Source organism: Lagopus leucura, unplaced genomic scaffold, assembly GCF_019238085.1.
Source record: "Lagopus leucura isolate 7727_CA_CO unplaced genomic scaffold, USGS_WTPT01 Super-Scaffold_100017, whole genome shotgun sequence".
Classification (NCBI taxonomy): Eukaryota; Metazoa; Chordata; class Aves; order Galliformes; family Phasianidae; genus Lagopus; species Lagopus leucura.
The window spans coordinates 10465871-10483029 of record NW_024962271.1 but is presented as its reverse complement, the minus strand read 5'-3'; the positions used below and the strand labels follow the sequence as shown (position 1 = coordinate 10483029).

Below are 17159 nucleotides of genomic sequence, written 5' to 3'. Positions count from 1 at the left end.
TGATATTTTACCTTCCATTCATTTCACTGTGCAAAAAAAGAGATCTGACTGTTCCCCTAAGAGACTTAAATACACTGACATGACAAGAGAACCTGAAGGAGTAATTGACTATAGAAATTTTCACTTGGTTTAAACTCATTCTGTGTTAAAAGCAACTGAATGACATGAAATGTTAATGATATTAAAATAAATGATTGTGAAATGTGAGAGAATGAAAAGCACAATCACAATCTGCATTGGCAGGCTTGATATGAAGGCTTCATTCAAACCTCCCAAGCCACTATTCATAGCTATTGTTCCGTGTTATGTCATCGACTGGGAAGAGACTGCCTCTGTCATCTCTGCAATTCCTCTTCTACTTCTATGGCTGTAGGCTGCTATTAGGATGGCTGCCAGATAAAGCAAATGCATTTACCACAATCTCTCTACCGAGGGCTGATATCCTAAGTCCCTAAATATCTTGACAACCCTCTGATGAGTCCTCTCCAGTTTGCCAACATTTCCCTTGACCTGAAGGGCCTGAAACCAGATGTGATATTTGAGGTGCAGCCACAACAGTAACAAGATGACATATAATGCAGCCCAGTATGTGATTTGCCTTATTCACAGTAAGAGGGCACTGCTTGCTCACATTCAGTCTTGCATCCCTTGTAACTCCAGGTTTCCATCAGGGCTGGCTGTTTCTTAGTCAGTGGGATCCCAGTATTTATAAAGGCATAATGTTTTTCCAACCCACCACAAACTTTGATCTTCATTTTGTTGATCTTTATGAAGTTTCTGTTGGCCAGATTCTCAAATTTTTCTGGATTTCTTTGCACTGAAGTTCTATCTTTTGCCATAACACACCTGCAATTTAGGATCATCTGCAATTTGGCCAACTGTGTATTCACTTGCTTCATACAATCACTTAGGTTGGAAATACCCTTAAGATCAAGTCCAACTGTCAAATTAACCAATAATACAACCAAGACTACCACTAAACCTAAGCACCGTATCCACACACCTCTTAAATACTTCCAACAATGGTGAATCCACCACTTCCCTATCATCCAGATGACTGATTAAGGCATTTCACATGAACAGCTTTAGTATTTACCCCTTCATACTCCCACATTAAAGCAATGATTGACCCCTTTAGCCTGATGGTCGCTAATTTTCAGACCCTTTAACTACCCAATGATTCAGCCCCAACTTTATTTTCCAAATGTGATTACTGTGAAAAAGAAGACAGTGCAAAAAGCTTTCTTGAGTCAAGTTATAGTACATTCACTACAGCTCCCTTCTCCACCACTGCCTCTTTACATGAGTAGTTTTCAGGCTGGTATAGTAAGACTTACCACTCTCAAGTCCTTGTTGACTGCTCCCAATTATCTTCTTGTAATTCATTGTTTTTGAAAAAGAAAACCACCTCAGAGTAGCTCTTTGTTCAGCCACATCCTTGTGATCTGCACGGCTAGATTCTAATCAGTACTTCAAATGCTCTCAGGTAAGTTTTCTAATTACCAGATTGCTGACCATTCTGGTCTCTTCACCTGCATTGTATCCATTCTGAAAACGCTCCCTGATGAAATTTTCATGATTTCCTAGACGTTTCAATTTGAGCAATCTTTTTCCTGATAAAAACACTTATGAGGAAAAAAAAAAGGATTTTTTCTGATTAATATGATAATTATATAATCTATCATATTTGTTAAATATTAATAGCATTTAACAAGGCAAGTGAAGAAAAGTAAAAATACAAAGGAGAAATAGCGTCTAAATCTAATGAATGCTATTACTTGTATCCAATAAAAGCCAGTATCAACATCTCTTGTATGTAAATTTATGCCTCCCTATATGCATATACAAATTCTGCTCACAGCATTATCGTATTCACATGTACACATAGAATTTCTCAATCTTGAATGTGCTCAGAGTTATAGGCAACCCTACCCAGCTTCAGACAGTTGCAAATATGTCAAGATGCACAGAAAAGGAGCTTGGGAGATGATAATGTGATGAAAAAAAAGTGTATACAGGTCCTCAGTTAGGCAGCAGGCAAGCATGCATCTTCAGTATTGTAATTTTGGAGACAGGCAACTCAGACCCACCTGCTTCCTGAAGCTTGCCAGACCACTGCAGTTATTTTGCACAATTCTGTCACTTCAGCAAGCCAGCATGCAAATCCTCTCTGTTGCACCTTATGTGGACACACCTGCCCCGTTCAATGTCAAGACAAAACTGATCAGAGTTTCCTGCAGTTAAACATAATAATAAAAAGAAGCTTAAGCTTGATTTCTCTGCCTTTACAATACCTCCCAAAATATCCCTTGTGGCTATCTCAAATTTGAGTGAAGTTTTGGGTTCAGAGGAAAAACAAATAATTACAAAGCATACTGCAGGAAAATAGAAAGGCCTCTACTTATTTCTTTAATTAATGCTTTTCAGTAACCAACAAGTATTCATTAGCATTAAAATGTCTATTTTGTACTCTTATTCCAGAAAAACACGTTGTATGCTGAGAAATATCAACCTTCCTTGTAATGAAAGTTTTAACAGCCCAGTTATAAACTTCAGACCTGAGTTTATAGAACAAACAGATCTTTCCTACAGCTACACAAACACAACTGCTAAACTAAAACCAATCTTATTTAATATAAAATTGTACCATCAGCATTAAATACACATTAAATGAGCTTTTTAAATCTTTTTTTTCCCCTGTAAGTAGCAGATGTTATGAATAACAATCCATAAAATCCTCTGAATTCTAAAAAAGTGTTTTCCATAAAACTTTCATTTAAATCTTTAATAGAGCTCAAACACACAGAGTGGTGATAATGGTGGAATACTACAAGTAGAAAACCATTAGAATTAACTGAAATAAGATTTGATCTTTCAAAAAGATCTCAGATCTCTTTACAGCAGTTTAAAAAGCTAAGCAAAATGTAGCTACCTAGAGAATTAGCACAATTTCTGCTCCATGAACTGAACTGTATGTAAACCATATGCAAAATCAAAACAAAACAAAACATGCAAAACCTGCCCTTCAATAGGCAAGATAATTTAATATGTTCCTCTTAAGAAAAAAAGACTCAGTAGCAATAGCTTTATCCTTTTTACCACCACAGTATCTTGGGAAAAAAGAAGAAACAACAGAAGTAAAATTTAGGGTAGAGGAAAACTAAATATCTTTAAAAACATCATCCCAATAGATCTCAGTTTACAGTGGATCAGCAGTGTTTAACGATGAAGACAGGAGCAAGCTATTAAGTACTTCAATAAAAGTCAATTAACCACTCATGTCTTCCGCTGTAGCCTTCTCTGCCAACTATGTAACGTGTACAAGAAGAGTTTAAATATTAAGGGGTTAAACAAACACTGCAAGAATAATTACCATGGAGACAATAACAATCAGCAATGAATAGGTAAAAGCAAATCTTGTGCTATTTTTGTGACTTTGAAAAATGTGCTGCATAATGTAGTAGAATATGTTTTCCAGTCATCTCCTACTAATATGCCCGTGCTGGGAGACTTCTGCAAATATAGATATAAGGTATTTTTTAAGCTGGGATATTGGATACGAATGATGGCTTCTATGTAGGTCAGTGAAAAAATCCAAACTCCTGGAGTCACAGATGACCAGAAAATATGAGGGCTGTTCTGAAAGTAATACCTCCTATTTTGTTACGTTGGCCCACAGTGTCAGAGAAAAACACTGACAGTATGGCAGTAGAGGCTGAGTCTTTCCACCAACATTCCCTTACATTTTTTTTGCTGTGTCACATATAGCAGCAGAGGAGCAGTCCGACAGAATAGCTTTTGACATGCAAGTGCATATGAAGCAAAGGTGTGTCAATGAATTCCTCCACGCAAAAAAAAAATAACACCCACTGACATTCACTGATGCTTGCTGAATGTTTATAGAGACCAAACAGTGGATGTGAGCACAGTGAGTTGGTGGGCGTTGTGTTTCAGCAGTGGCAACAGTGGGTCAGATTTTTACAAGTGTGGCATGCAGGCTCTTGTTCACTCCTGGCAAAAATGCATAGTTAATGATGGTGACTATGTTGAAAAATAATATTTTGTAGCTGAGAATGTGCTCTACCATCAGATATAGTGCTATTGTGCTCTTTGCACCTGTTGTAGTTTCCGTAGAATGAAGTAGGAGGCATTACTTTCAGAATGACCTAAGTATTTTGCTTGTTGGAATTTTAACATGAAGGCATCAGTTTAAAGATACTGAACTAAAATCAACTGCAAGAAACCTAATGTTTTCAGAAAATGTTTTTTAAATACTTTTTGTTTAAAGATAAGCAAAACAGTATAAAAGAACTCTGCTGCACAGCAATTAATTTCATCTGTACATCACAGACTAATTCTACACCTGAGGGTGAAAGCAGCACTCTCAGAAGTCACACCTCTGTCAGACCTGAATCTGATATAGATTCTATTCCATGAAGCTGAAAAATCAGCCACAACATTAACACATTCTTTCAGTCACAAATAGATCTTCTAGTCTCAATACAACTTTGACTTGCTTTGATTTTGTAGAACAATACTGTAGAATAAAACATGGAAAAAAATCTGTCTACAGGATTAAATAGTTGAACTTCATTACATAGCCACCCGATTAACACTTACAGCTATTGCGATGGGCTGTCCTATGCACAACATCTAGTTTGGAACATGTTACAAAATTTAGGCATTTCCCACCTACAGTAGCTTTCAGTGCCTGAAATTAGCATTTCATCAAATATTTACTACTTACATCCATAAAATTCTCTCCGGTTTTAACTGGGCATTGGTAGATTGCCACCCGCCAAGACGCTAACTTTCCAATTCATCGCACTCTTAGATTTGCACTTGCATTTTCACCTGTGTCCTCATGTCTTTGATTATTTATGGATTTGGTAATACACTTACATGATATTTTATCTTGTAAGTTATCTGTGAACTGAATCTAAATTCTTATCAAGTGTCTGAAAAAGACTATATGGAAACAGAATTTATGAACCAATTTAAGTATTTGCTCTAATGTTTTGAAACAGTCAACTTCTTCTCTAAGCACTTCTAAAGCCTTATGAACATTCATCACTCATGCCTGAAAATGAACTGCACAGCCATTTATTTATGATCGCACTGCAAACACCACAGTACTCAGAGACTGTGCAACTAAATATACACAGTAGAGCAAACAGACAACAAGAACACTGTAATTAAAGGAGGTTAATATTGTATCAGCTTTTGCTAATTTATTGCTTAGCACAGCAGCAAATAGAGGACTCATGTGCCTACACACTCCCTGCTGTTGAAACAGGCGAGTCTCACTACATACAACAGTTTGAGACTTATTTAGAAAACTGCATGTGAATGAAGTACTGGAGTGAATGTTTTGCTACTTTGCAACTGAAGTACCATATTCTTCCCTTGGATGTTTAAATACGAGCTCTGTTTTGATTAATAATAATACTTTTTGTCATTCCCACTTAAATCAAAGACACCACATAAACATAACTGAAGGAATCAATTTCTTGATGCATATTTCTTCTACACTTATTTTGTAGAGTTAATGAAATATTACATGAAAGGAAGAGAACTTTAAGAGCCCTTCCAATCCCAACCATTCTGCAACTATACAAAGACACATTCTGAATAGCATGGATTGATCAGTGGCTACATGACACAATGCACAGTCTTTTCCTGCTTTGATTCCTGATCGTTGGGATTCTTTCTTTGTCTGTACTTGAGTTGTCAATTAGTCGTTTGTAATGGATAATTATTGTGCCAATAAGTATTTGCAAATGCTCATTTTTTTTTTCTTTGTAGTTATGTCTCTGCAGTGTAATATTATAGCATAGAATTCATCACCTGTCACAAAATCACCCTGCAGTTTTAGAATTTATTATGGTTGACTTCACTAAGGATGCATTTCACCTGAAGAATTTTAAAAGACTAGTGAAGATCATGAATGTGTTAATAAATCCAGTACAGTAAACCTCTGACACAGAAGATTAGCTTTTGTCTCAGTCTAGATGTAGCAACTAAAACACTGCTGTGGGTAATACTTGTACAGGCCTCAGCAGGGAATAGGGCTGTAATTAAAAGAAGCACGTGACCCCTGTAAGAAAAACAGTGAAAGCAAAAACACCTGCAGTTTTTCTTTGAATAGCAAGACTCTGGTAAGAACATAAAGTAATGGAAAAGCATTTTTTTAAATTTTGCAAATTCTTTTCAAATTCTGTTCAAATTCAAATAATAGAATGGAGAATTTGATAATTTGATTTTATTTTGAAAAGAAAGAAGTCAGAATATTTCTTTGGAAGACTGAGAATTTTAAGTCACAGTTTCTCCTGGGTAGAGATCTCTAGTAAAAAAAAAAAAAAAAAAAAAAAAAAAAGTTGCAGACTCTATTATACAAATTTTTTTGCAGCTTGTCAAACAAAGAGGAAATTAAGGGCTAGTATTTCATTCATTAAGCCAGGCTTAATTTGTTACACATCTGTTGTTTCTTGTATAATCCCCAAGATAGGAATTTTTCAAATTAAAAGAGGGGAAATTTAGGTAAGATGTTTGGAGGAAATTTTTCACTCAGAGGATGGTGTGGCACAAGAACAATTACCTAGTGAAGCTTTGGATGCTCCATCCCTGGAGGCATTCAAGGTCAGGCTGGATGGGGCCACAGCTAGCCCCAGTTCAGGGCGGTGGAACTGACTGACTTTAAGGTCCCTTTCCAAACCAAGCCAATCTGAGATTCTATGACTCCATTCACTTTTAGAAAGTGCAGTTGGAGATTGGGTTAGGAAAGGTATCACTGAAATATCTTCTAAGTGAGTGGCATGCACTGTACATTCATTTTCTGTAGACTTCTCCAATAAACCTGGAACTCAACACCAATGAGTAAAACTCTGCAATGTCCTTGCTTATAGTTGCTACTACCTGCTTACACACAAGGCATGGCACCCCATATTGCTGTCTGTCACTGCCTGAAGTCAAAGAGTCTGACTACTATGCCTCCTTCTGTGGTCACTCCACACAGGGTCAGCAGAGGAATCTATCTGGAGTAGTGTGATGCTACAGCCTTGGTGTAGATTAGCAAAAGCAAAAAGGCAAAAGCCAAAAGCTGGAGTGGATGTTCTTCTATACAGAACTTAGCACAGACAACATGGTAGCTCAGGCAAAGGAAGGAAGAGCAATACATAATGAAAATACTATGTGAAAAATGGATTAAACATTATGAAAATTATAATGACATTAAATCATATCTGAATGAAAACAATCTGATGAAATATAAGAGCTAAAGAAAAGGAATGTGTGTTGTTCCTTACTCACTCTAGTTAAGCTCTTGCCTTGCAAATTTAACATTAATGATGATGCTGGCTGTAGAAAGTGCTGTATACTGCCAGTTGTTCTGTTCAGCTTCAACAAGAGGTTAATGAATTAGAAAAGGTCAGATATCAGGGTAAAAAAGCAAAATCTTCCCCTCGTGTATTTTACAAGTCTTCTCCCTTTGGGACAGAAAGTCCTGACTCTCTTGTATATGATGTATTTAAGGACAACTGTACCATAAATAAGTATCTGAAAAGAAATTTTTGGGGAAGGATAGAGTATCCAGTAATACTGTGTGATTCTTGAAATACTGAATCATTTTCAGAAATGTCAGTGTATTTCAGGGCTCAAACTGGACTTCCATTGGAAACTTTTCATGTACTTTTAAGAGATACGGAATAGGTTTGCACTTACTGTTCATATGAACACAGAATAGTCAAAAAGTAAGCCAAGCAGTTCAGCTTTTAGAATTGGTGCTTTCAACCAGTATCGCAACATGTTTATCTCAAAAGGAATACAAAAAGTAAAAATACAGACGTGTGAATTCAGATAAATTAAAGACATTACAGACATAGGTGAATTCAGATAAATTAAAAATGTCTCTCCTTTACCAAAATCTCAGGCATTTCCTATGCAATTTAAAGTTCTTTTATTATAATCAAAGAAATCAGATAATAATAGTAGATATTATACATATACCAAACAGTAGGATTCCAAATATGAGGCAAAAAGATATTGTTAGTAGTAGGGAACACACTTTATAATTTCATAAAAATTTGGAATGCAGATTAATGGTGTTGATTAATTTGTACATATCAATGGCAAATAGAAAACTGTTTTCAAGAAGCTACTAACTAAATTTAAGAAAATTGCTGGCAAGGTGGTGGAGGACAAAATGAACTTGAATCATATCCATCACTAGACATTGACGCGTTCCTCTGAGAGAACCTGATCAGTCTTTTCTGCATCTTTCACCTTGAGCTATGCTATAAGCTAATTGTAGAATATGCTATCATTTGTCAATGGACAGCTACAATTTTAGAACATAAGAAAATGATTTTTCTTCCTCTCACCACTTGTTTTCTCCTATTGATTTCTTGTTTATTCAAGGAGAATGTATTCACATGATCAAAGCAAATGATTAGGTTTGTAAAATCTGATTACTGAATTAAAATTCGATTGGGAAGAGTGAGGACAATTGTGTCAGCAAGTAATTCAGATTCCAATTCTACAAACACTCTGAAAAATGTTTTGTCTACCTCTTTTTTTTTTTTTCCAAAGAAAAATGCTCCTTCAAAATTATGATTTTTGGGAATCCTTTAAGGCAGTCAGGGCTGGTTAAAGCATGTCCACTAGGAATATCTAACATGCCTACTTTTTCAACTTCTACATAACTAAATTCACATACAGTTTGAGGAAAAAAATACCTACCAGCTGTTCATTTTTATTAGTAAGAAGAAACAAAAAGGTTATGTTAAGCTTCTTCTGTAGGTTTAACAGTTGCTAGGATTCTGCTACTACTTTGCTCACCCGCCATTTTTAGGTTTTCTATTCCCAAAGGAGCAAATTATATCAACTATTTGTTTTCATCTGCATAAGTTTCAGAAGTACAAAATCAACTGACCTTATCTGATTTTTTTACAATAGAAATGCTTCCTAGCAAGACAAAGAACTAATGAAAAAAATGACCTATTTGTTACTATTTAATATTTAGTAGAATGAAGCTAATACTTCTGGAACAGAAAGCTGTCTGCAGATTACTTGGTATTTCCTAATATTAAATCCACTTAATTCTAATACAGAAGAGGGAAAAAGAAATCAAACTCTTAATTTTTAGATAAAAACAGAACATGTCTGAGTGGGCACACAAGAAAAGGAATTATTTTCTGGTTGATCAGAAAGAAGAAAAGCAAAAATGCCATTTGCTTCTCTTTACTGAAATAACTGGGAAGTTGAATATTTTGAAATTCTTCACAGATGCCTATAAACACTGTAAAGAAAGTTCAAAGAAGTGTGTGGTTTCTGCATCACAAATACAGCCTTGTATAAACCTTTGAGTGTGTACCCTGGGACAAACTTCACTTTTACACATACATATGGAATTATATATGAAAAGGAAATACAAATGGAATTTTGTTGAACTTATTTGAGGATAAACTCTGAAATCAAAGCGAAGTGGTCAATTTGCTAGACATCTTTTCTCTCCATATATTTTTGTGAACTATGGGACCTGTCCATTGTATAAGTGGAAATTAGATTGTGTTCCTCAGTAATGAAAACTATGTTCACTGGAAAAACCAATGAATCTTTTTGTGAGGAAGCTCTGTGTCAGCCTGATCCAATGTCTCTCAAGTTCAATAGAAATGATGAAGATCTTCTGCAATGCATCAGTCAGGAACACATAGCATAGAAACATGGTTTTGTGGCATGAGGGAAAGGAAAATCCTTTTACTGAATAACAGTTTGGAAGAAAATTCTGCAAGACTCTATAAACTCACTGAGTTCTATTCCCTAACTGTCTTGTTTCTCCTTTCATCATTTATATAGTTCTTTAAAGAAAGACTTACAGGTTCTGTGTGAGCAGTGCTTATTGTGGCTTGATGAATTTGCTTTGTAAAGGGAGATAAAAAGGAGAGAATAGCAGAGGTTACTGAAATAGCTAAGTGGGCAATTATTTATCTTAATATCACTAATCTTGCATTTGAAGTCTTCTTCAGAAAACACATTTTACCAATTAGCAACATGGACAGTTACTTAAGCTAATAAAGCAGAAAGCTTGCCCCTGAAAATAAACAAAAGATATCATGTATATATTGGTCTAAGACATGCCTGGTCATTACACTCTGCAGAAATTCTCAAAGCAGTCAAATCTTTAGTTGCCACCTCTACAAAAATTACAATTTTTACTGTTACCCTTCCCCTTGGTTAGTCTCTGATAAATAATGGATGCTGAAACTTTAAAGACTAAAAGGCAGACAGAATCATTTTTAACGTTATCATTCTCTAGGTCTGTATTTATTAAGAAGCTCTATACATTCCAAATCTCTGTTGACCCATCTGGGATACTTAGAGGCAGAGAAATAATCTGATAAAGTATAATTTTATCTTCCACCAGTACATAAAATTTTATGGGTATCATATAATAGCATACCTAATAAAATCTACCATAATAAATGGCAAGCACAGACAATGTTGTCACTGACCAAAGGCAAGAACCAACAACTTCCTTTTAAGTTACTGAATAAGTCTATTTATCAGCACAGTCATGCTGAGTATTCAAGAAAGCTTTATTCAGATGCCCATGAAGAAATTTCTCCTTTTTTCATAAAACATATTTTATGACATTAATTCTATACAGCTTTTTATTTCATTGTCTAGAGCAAGACACGAGAAAGTATTTTTTCTGATCCCGAGGAAATTTTGCATTAAAGTTATACCTACTGTTCTATACAACTATCTACAAGAATATAACGAATGAAAGATAATCGAGAACAAAGATATATTTTCAGAAATGTACTTCAAACAACTAAGAAAGCTGAACAGACAGAGGAGATGACAGTAGCTTCTTGGGTTCTACATTGCTGGGAATTCTGTTGTCCCTCAAGCCTTCCTGAGACACATTTAATAGATCCACAGGCTATTTACAAGCTGTAAGAGACGAGAATCCCAATACTGTCTTTCTGGCTTTTTATTTTCTGAAACATTTGATCAGTGGAAATTTCCATTCTGATGTTGATCCTTTGTCAAGTAGCTTTTTTTATGTTTTCATTTTGGTTTTGTTCCTTCCCTCTTTCCACTGTACAGCTTATTCAACAGAGCACTGTACTTTTTATTATTGAAATTAGAAAAAAAACAACACACAAAATAATCCTTGAAATATTGAATTCTGTACTGAAAGTGTGGTAGAGTGATGTCATTTCCTGTCTTGGAATTAATTTACTTTTATTTGTAGCATTAGCATCTGTATATCTACATATTTTCATTTTGTAGAGTCTTTTGCAAGAAAGGCTCAGAAGCTCATTTCTGAGTGAAGATCTATATTAAGATCTTTTAATACATCTTTTTATGCTCTTTCCATATCAAAATATTTAAGACGGTTATTTATGGTTCGATTTCCCATTCTCATATTTAACTGGAAGAATTACAATTGCTGCATTAACTAAGGATCATGTGAGGAAACTCATAAAAATGGATGGCATGATCATATCTGGAATTTACACAGGACCCTATTCAATAAAGCATATTCTGCTCTTACTGTAATATCATCCTCCAGAGCTTTAAAGTCTTTCAAGTGGAATAAAGATGTTGCTATAATGACAGTGAACGTAATGAGATTAAATGTAGTTGGGAGTCAAGGTAAATGGCCTTACATCAGAAAGAATGTAGTAAAACAGATTTTTATAATGAAGACAAAGGATATTACCAGCACATTTTTGCTACATTTCTTTGGCAATGTAAGGCCACAGCAGGACATGCCATACAATACAGATTCTGTGTTTCTTTCAGTATTTTACATTTAATAAAACCTGCATGCTATTAGACATCAAAGAATAAGAAGAGATATCTTCAATATGCATTGAAATCTGTATTAGCAATGCATAACCTCCCTAAAAAACTGAAAATCTGTTTTTAAGGATTTAAAAATAATTTAAGGAGTTGCATCAGAAGTGAACTATATTTTGTATGGAATCTAGTCACAGTAAAAAATTCAAGACCCAAACTGAGGTCTGCCCAACAAAGGAAATACATATGGGTCTTCCCTGAGCTGACACATCATTATGCAGACCCTTATTCCAGTAACACAACCCAACTGTTTCTAAAATTCATTTTTACTCTGTTACTTGTAAAATTTCTGAATAAATTTACTAAAAATAATGTGCTATTTAACTTGAGATTCCATCTTTAAACACATGGAAGAGATGATCAAGAGTGTTGCCACAGACAACAAAATCACAGACTGTTGTGATATAAGCATAGATATACTATGCCATGGATGCCATGAACTACTGATATATAGCCATAAATATAATATTCCATGGATATAACTATGGATACAATGTTACTCCAACCATATTATTATATTTAATATTAGCAATGTCTATCTTAAGATGCCATCCTACACTCCAAATGGATAAGAATATTTCTAGCAACAGCAAGTTGAATACCAGTAAATTGTCAAAGAAATACTGCTCTACTTCCATAAAGAAATTAGTAGACATAACTTCCATGAAAATTAATGAGTAGTTGGTTGCTCTGATTTTTCATTTCAGCTATTGAAATCAATAGTTACTGAGGATGAGCTTTTTCGAAAGAAGCAAATATATTTCAGTGAGAATTGGGCATCAAAATCCCCCACTTAGCTTAAAAAACAGAAATTTTAAAATCTGAAATTCTTACGGCATCACATTTCTTAAAGTTTCAGACACAACATACTCCCCAGAAATGCACCAATGGTTGTACATGGAAATTGATTTTCTCTGCATGTGTGTGACTAGTTAGCATTAAAGGTCTTCACAAATACATTTGATCACGAAATCACACAGTAAAATCTTTAAAGATTGTAGGTAGATTGCAGCATTTGTTAATCAGTTTTGCAGTTTAATGTGTCTAAATATTGTTGCCTGTCTGTCTGACTAGAAAGCAAGAATTTTGATAGACTTCTGCTCAGTAAAAATAGAAACAGCTGATGTTTATGATTTTTGCAGAAGACCTTAATTAATACAGAAAATCATTTGATTGTGAACAGAAAGAAATAAAACAGAGCTTAGCCTTAACAAATTATAGTCTTATAACACTGCCACAAGTATAGAGGAACATGAAATGAAAACCTTCCTATTAGTACACAGGTAGTACACAGGGAAATATAACCAGGACTGATTAAATAAACGTTTTCAAAACCCTGTCTTATGCTGATGTTATTTTCTATTAGCAAAGTAACCAACTCAAAAACTCTATCATAACAATTCTGTCAGACAGCAAGACATAGCTGGAAGGTTTGCTAGTTTTTGAGGTGCTGGAAGATACTACAAGAATTTAGTTGTCTACACATGACACACGGCAACCTGTATTAGGTGGTCCTGCTTGAGCAGCGGAATTGGACCAAATTTTGTGAATAATACGTCTGCATATTGAGTTGAACTGTCCATACGACACTGTTCATGATCTAGCAATCAGTTCCTTGTCCAGCAAACAGTCCACTGTTCAATGTTTTGCTGCATTAGTTTTCTTATTTACGAAATAAGAAAACTGAGCTGCATTGCTTGCCATAGCAGGTGTAGCCAAAACCAAGGTATTTTGAGAGTAAAAGTGTAGTACAAGCATTGAAGCTCAAATATGTGGACAGAATTGCCAGCTCTTTATATTTAGAGGAGTAAAATGCCCCAAACAATGGCTTGTTCAACTAGTTACTAATACTATCAGAACAGGCCAACTTCAGCAAAACTAAGTGATTCCCACTTGTGTAGCAGTATGGAAGTCCTGAAGTTCCTGTGTCCAAAGCATTTTACTTCAAATGAAATACTAATGTCTAAGAACTCTACATTGGATGTCTCCTTGTTAAAACTTGGCTCCTGCAGAGACCCTCCTCTAGTGAAATTATGTTGTGATCAAAGCAAAACAGAGGAAATGAGATTATAAAAGTCAACCCCTATACTTCCAGCCCATGTTGAAGTGACATGTAAAATACTAGCAAGTAATGGAGCCCGAAAAAGATTTTTGCAGCAATGTTTATATATAAGCTTATATGAAGAACAAAGATTTTACCATTTTCTGTCAAGAGCCCTTACTGTTCCCAGTCTTTCATGACAACTCTTGTAGTTTGAAGCCATAAATTAGCATAGGTGTTAATAAAGAAGGAACAGCACAATTTAGGAATTCAAAGAGAGTTGCATAGGAAGCTCTATTAAATATTTATGTAGCAAAAACAAAGGAGGGAAATGCTACACTTCTTTACACCCCTCATCTAACTAAAACAGAATACAGCGGTAGCAATAAAATGCTGTTTCTTGAGAACAGAAGATCTAAGGGACAAACCTCTTGGAAAAATTCAACTCTGTAAGGGCAGTTCGCATGTGAGAACAACATTTAAGATCAGAACCATGTGCAAGATTTCTTCTGTAAGTTGCCTATTCCTTAGTATGGCTCTTGTCACTCCTCCCAAAAATTCTTCAGAAATTTAATTAAGGAATATAATTGCTGGGAAGGTTGGAAGAAGGACAGATGATGGAGATTGTTTTTTTTTTTTTTTTAAATTTCTGGTTGCTTTTCAGATGCCATGGCAATAGTGATCCAATATATGTGAAGATTAGATCAGGCAGAATGTGAAGTTGGAAGTGATTTTATCTGTATCCTAGCATTTGCATCTAAGAAAATTTCAGCAAACAAAGCCTGGTATTATTCTGTTCCAACTGCCTAGATGCTTTAAAACTCTGGCATGTTTTATGTTTTTCTGAGTAGAAAAGAGCAGCAGCAGTCTATTCCATAAAAATTAACGTCCTGAGAGCCAAATGTGAGTGTTATTGGGAAACCAGAATGTGGAACAAGATTTCCCAGTCATCAACTATGTCTTATGAAAAGTTCAAATAAATAAATAAATAAACGGAATGAAGTAGAATAAAGCAGAGAAAGGGTGCTATTCAGTACCTCCTGTGCTGCCTGATGGGAATTCAGAAATAAATGACTTGTGTATGTTTTCTTTTTATTTAATCTGGTCAGTATTTGTTTTTTTTTCTCTGTTCTCATAATCACTACTGTTTTATTGGAAGCTGTGCTTTTAAAAAGCCATAATTTTTTTAAATTGTGGCAATTATCAGAAAATAATTAAGAAAGTGCTAAGAAATCCCTCTTCTTTCACTTCGAACAGCTCCTACAGGAATATTCCAGATCAACTCTGAGGGGTTGTGGTAAGCAAATTTCAAGGAAGATACAAGCAAGTTTAGAAAAGTCACCTGCTGAGAATAATACTGGCATAATTTTTAACAATTTAATACTTTTAGAGCTGTATGCTCAAGTTTGTACAAATATTTTCTCCCTACGTTTACACTCTTTGCTGGGTAGTAAAGAACTTGCTGGATATTCAGGTCCAGAGAGTGGTGGCAAATGGAATCACATTCAGCTGGTGGCTGATCACAATTGGTGCTCCTCAGGGGTCAGTAATGGGGCCTGTCCTGTTCAATACCTTTACTGATGACCTAGATGACCAGGGGAGATTCAGGTTGGACATTAGGAAATAATTCTTCTCTGAGGAGAGTGATCAGGTGTTGGAACAGGCTGCCCTGGGAGGTGGTGGAGTCACTGTCCCTGGAGGTGTTGAAGAAACGCTTAGATGTTGCCCTGAGGGACAAAGATTAGTGGAAAATATTGGTGATAGGTGGATGGTTGGACTGGATGATGTTGGAGGTCTTTTCCAACCTTGGAGATTCTATGATTGTACAAATCTCAAACTGTGAACAGATTGAAGAGAAACTGGTAGCATAAAGGGAAACTAATATAGGTGGGACAGTGAGATACAAGGTTAAAATTTGAACATGAAGATTGCTTCTATTCAGCATGCTCTCTGTATGTCAGATCAGATGAGTTCCAGCTTTCCGCAGAATGAAGTACTCTCAGGAAATACTTCAGTAAGGGTCAAACAAAATCTTCATAATATGAAAATGAAATGGGGATTTGTAGATCTCACTCTGAACATTTCAATTCCTTCAGCTTTCTTGGATCCCATCTTGGGAACAATTTGACTTTGACTTTGGGCTAGTCAGTCACTCACATGCTCTTGCAATCATTTGCAAGAATCATTTTAGACTTGCTTATAACTGTATACCTAATGGGAGGTTTGAGTTTATGATCAGAAGTATTCATTTCAAACAAACGGCAGGAACCACACCAACAAAAGACTTGTGTGCTTTGGAGCGCTTGTACTGTAGTTTAAAGTTTGTTAGAACAAAACTACAAAATGAAATGTCAAATCCTAATGGAACCAACATAATCTTTGTGTTCAGATACACCTGAGTTAGTTCGTTTAAGATGCAAAGATTTAATGGTCCCATAACTCTCTGGTAAGACCAGGGAGTTTTGCAGTGCCTCCTAACACTGGTGGTATTTTATTCAACTCCCATCTGATTGATTTTTGAGATGGCATTTGTAATTATTTGTAGATAAAAATGAGAAGATAACATTTCAAAAAATACTGCAGGATATTCCTTAACTATGATTTACCTGTTTTAAATCAAGAGATAAACTTTTTACTTTCCTTTTTTCCCCCCTCTGCTTGAAAAGGGAACAACGATATTATGCTAACTGTAACCTTCTGAATAAGATCAGAAATGTCTTAGTGTATTCTATTAAAGCAGAAATTACCACATTCAATCATTTATGAAGAAGTAAATATGAAATGTAAGTTATCTGACACCTACCTGTTCCTTGAGAATTCAATCTCTTACAGCGTAGTAGGACGCTATACATGTCTCAGCTTATTGCCGGTTATCCGCATTGGAAGACAGGTCAGGACTGCTTCTCTTATGTAGCAATTTTGTCTCTGATTTTAGGCACACAGAAGTATTTCAAAGATTTCTTGCAAATTTTCAGCTTATTTCCTGCAGACTCAGTACTTCTGTTTACCTACAGAAAGGCATCAACACTTCATGAGTCTTATTTCAAACAAGATTTTCTAAGTACAAGAACAACAGTTATGCCCACATTAAATTTTAAGAAACATCAGGTCAATAAAAGAAAGTTTTGATTAAAATGTACTCATGATTTATTCAGATTTGTGTATCTGACCTTTCCTCTCATTCCAGAAACTTCTGTTGAATTAAAATGAAATCCTGGCAGCATGGAAATCATACAGAGATTTGCTATGC

At 35.3% G+C, this 17159-nt stretch overlaps 1 long non-coding RNA gene across 1 annotated transcript in view; it reads right to left on the bottom strand.

The window, feature by feature from the left end:
* Positions 1-2153: 2153 nt before the first annotated feature.
* LOC122183336 overlaps positions 2154-17159 on the bottom strand; it is an 85674-nt gene continuing 70668 nt past the window's right edge. Inside the window, exons 5-6 of the long non-coding RNA XR_006180232.1 lie at positions 16713-16917; positions 2154-2234 (exon numbers count right to left, since the gene is read on the bottom strand). This is a non-coding gene — a long non-coding RNA (uncharacterized LOC122183336). The remainder of the gene's footprint in view (positions 2235-16712; positions 16918-17159) is intronic.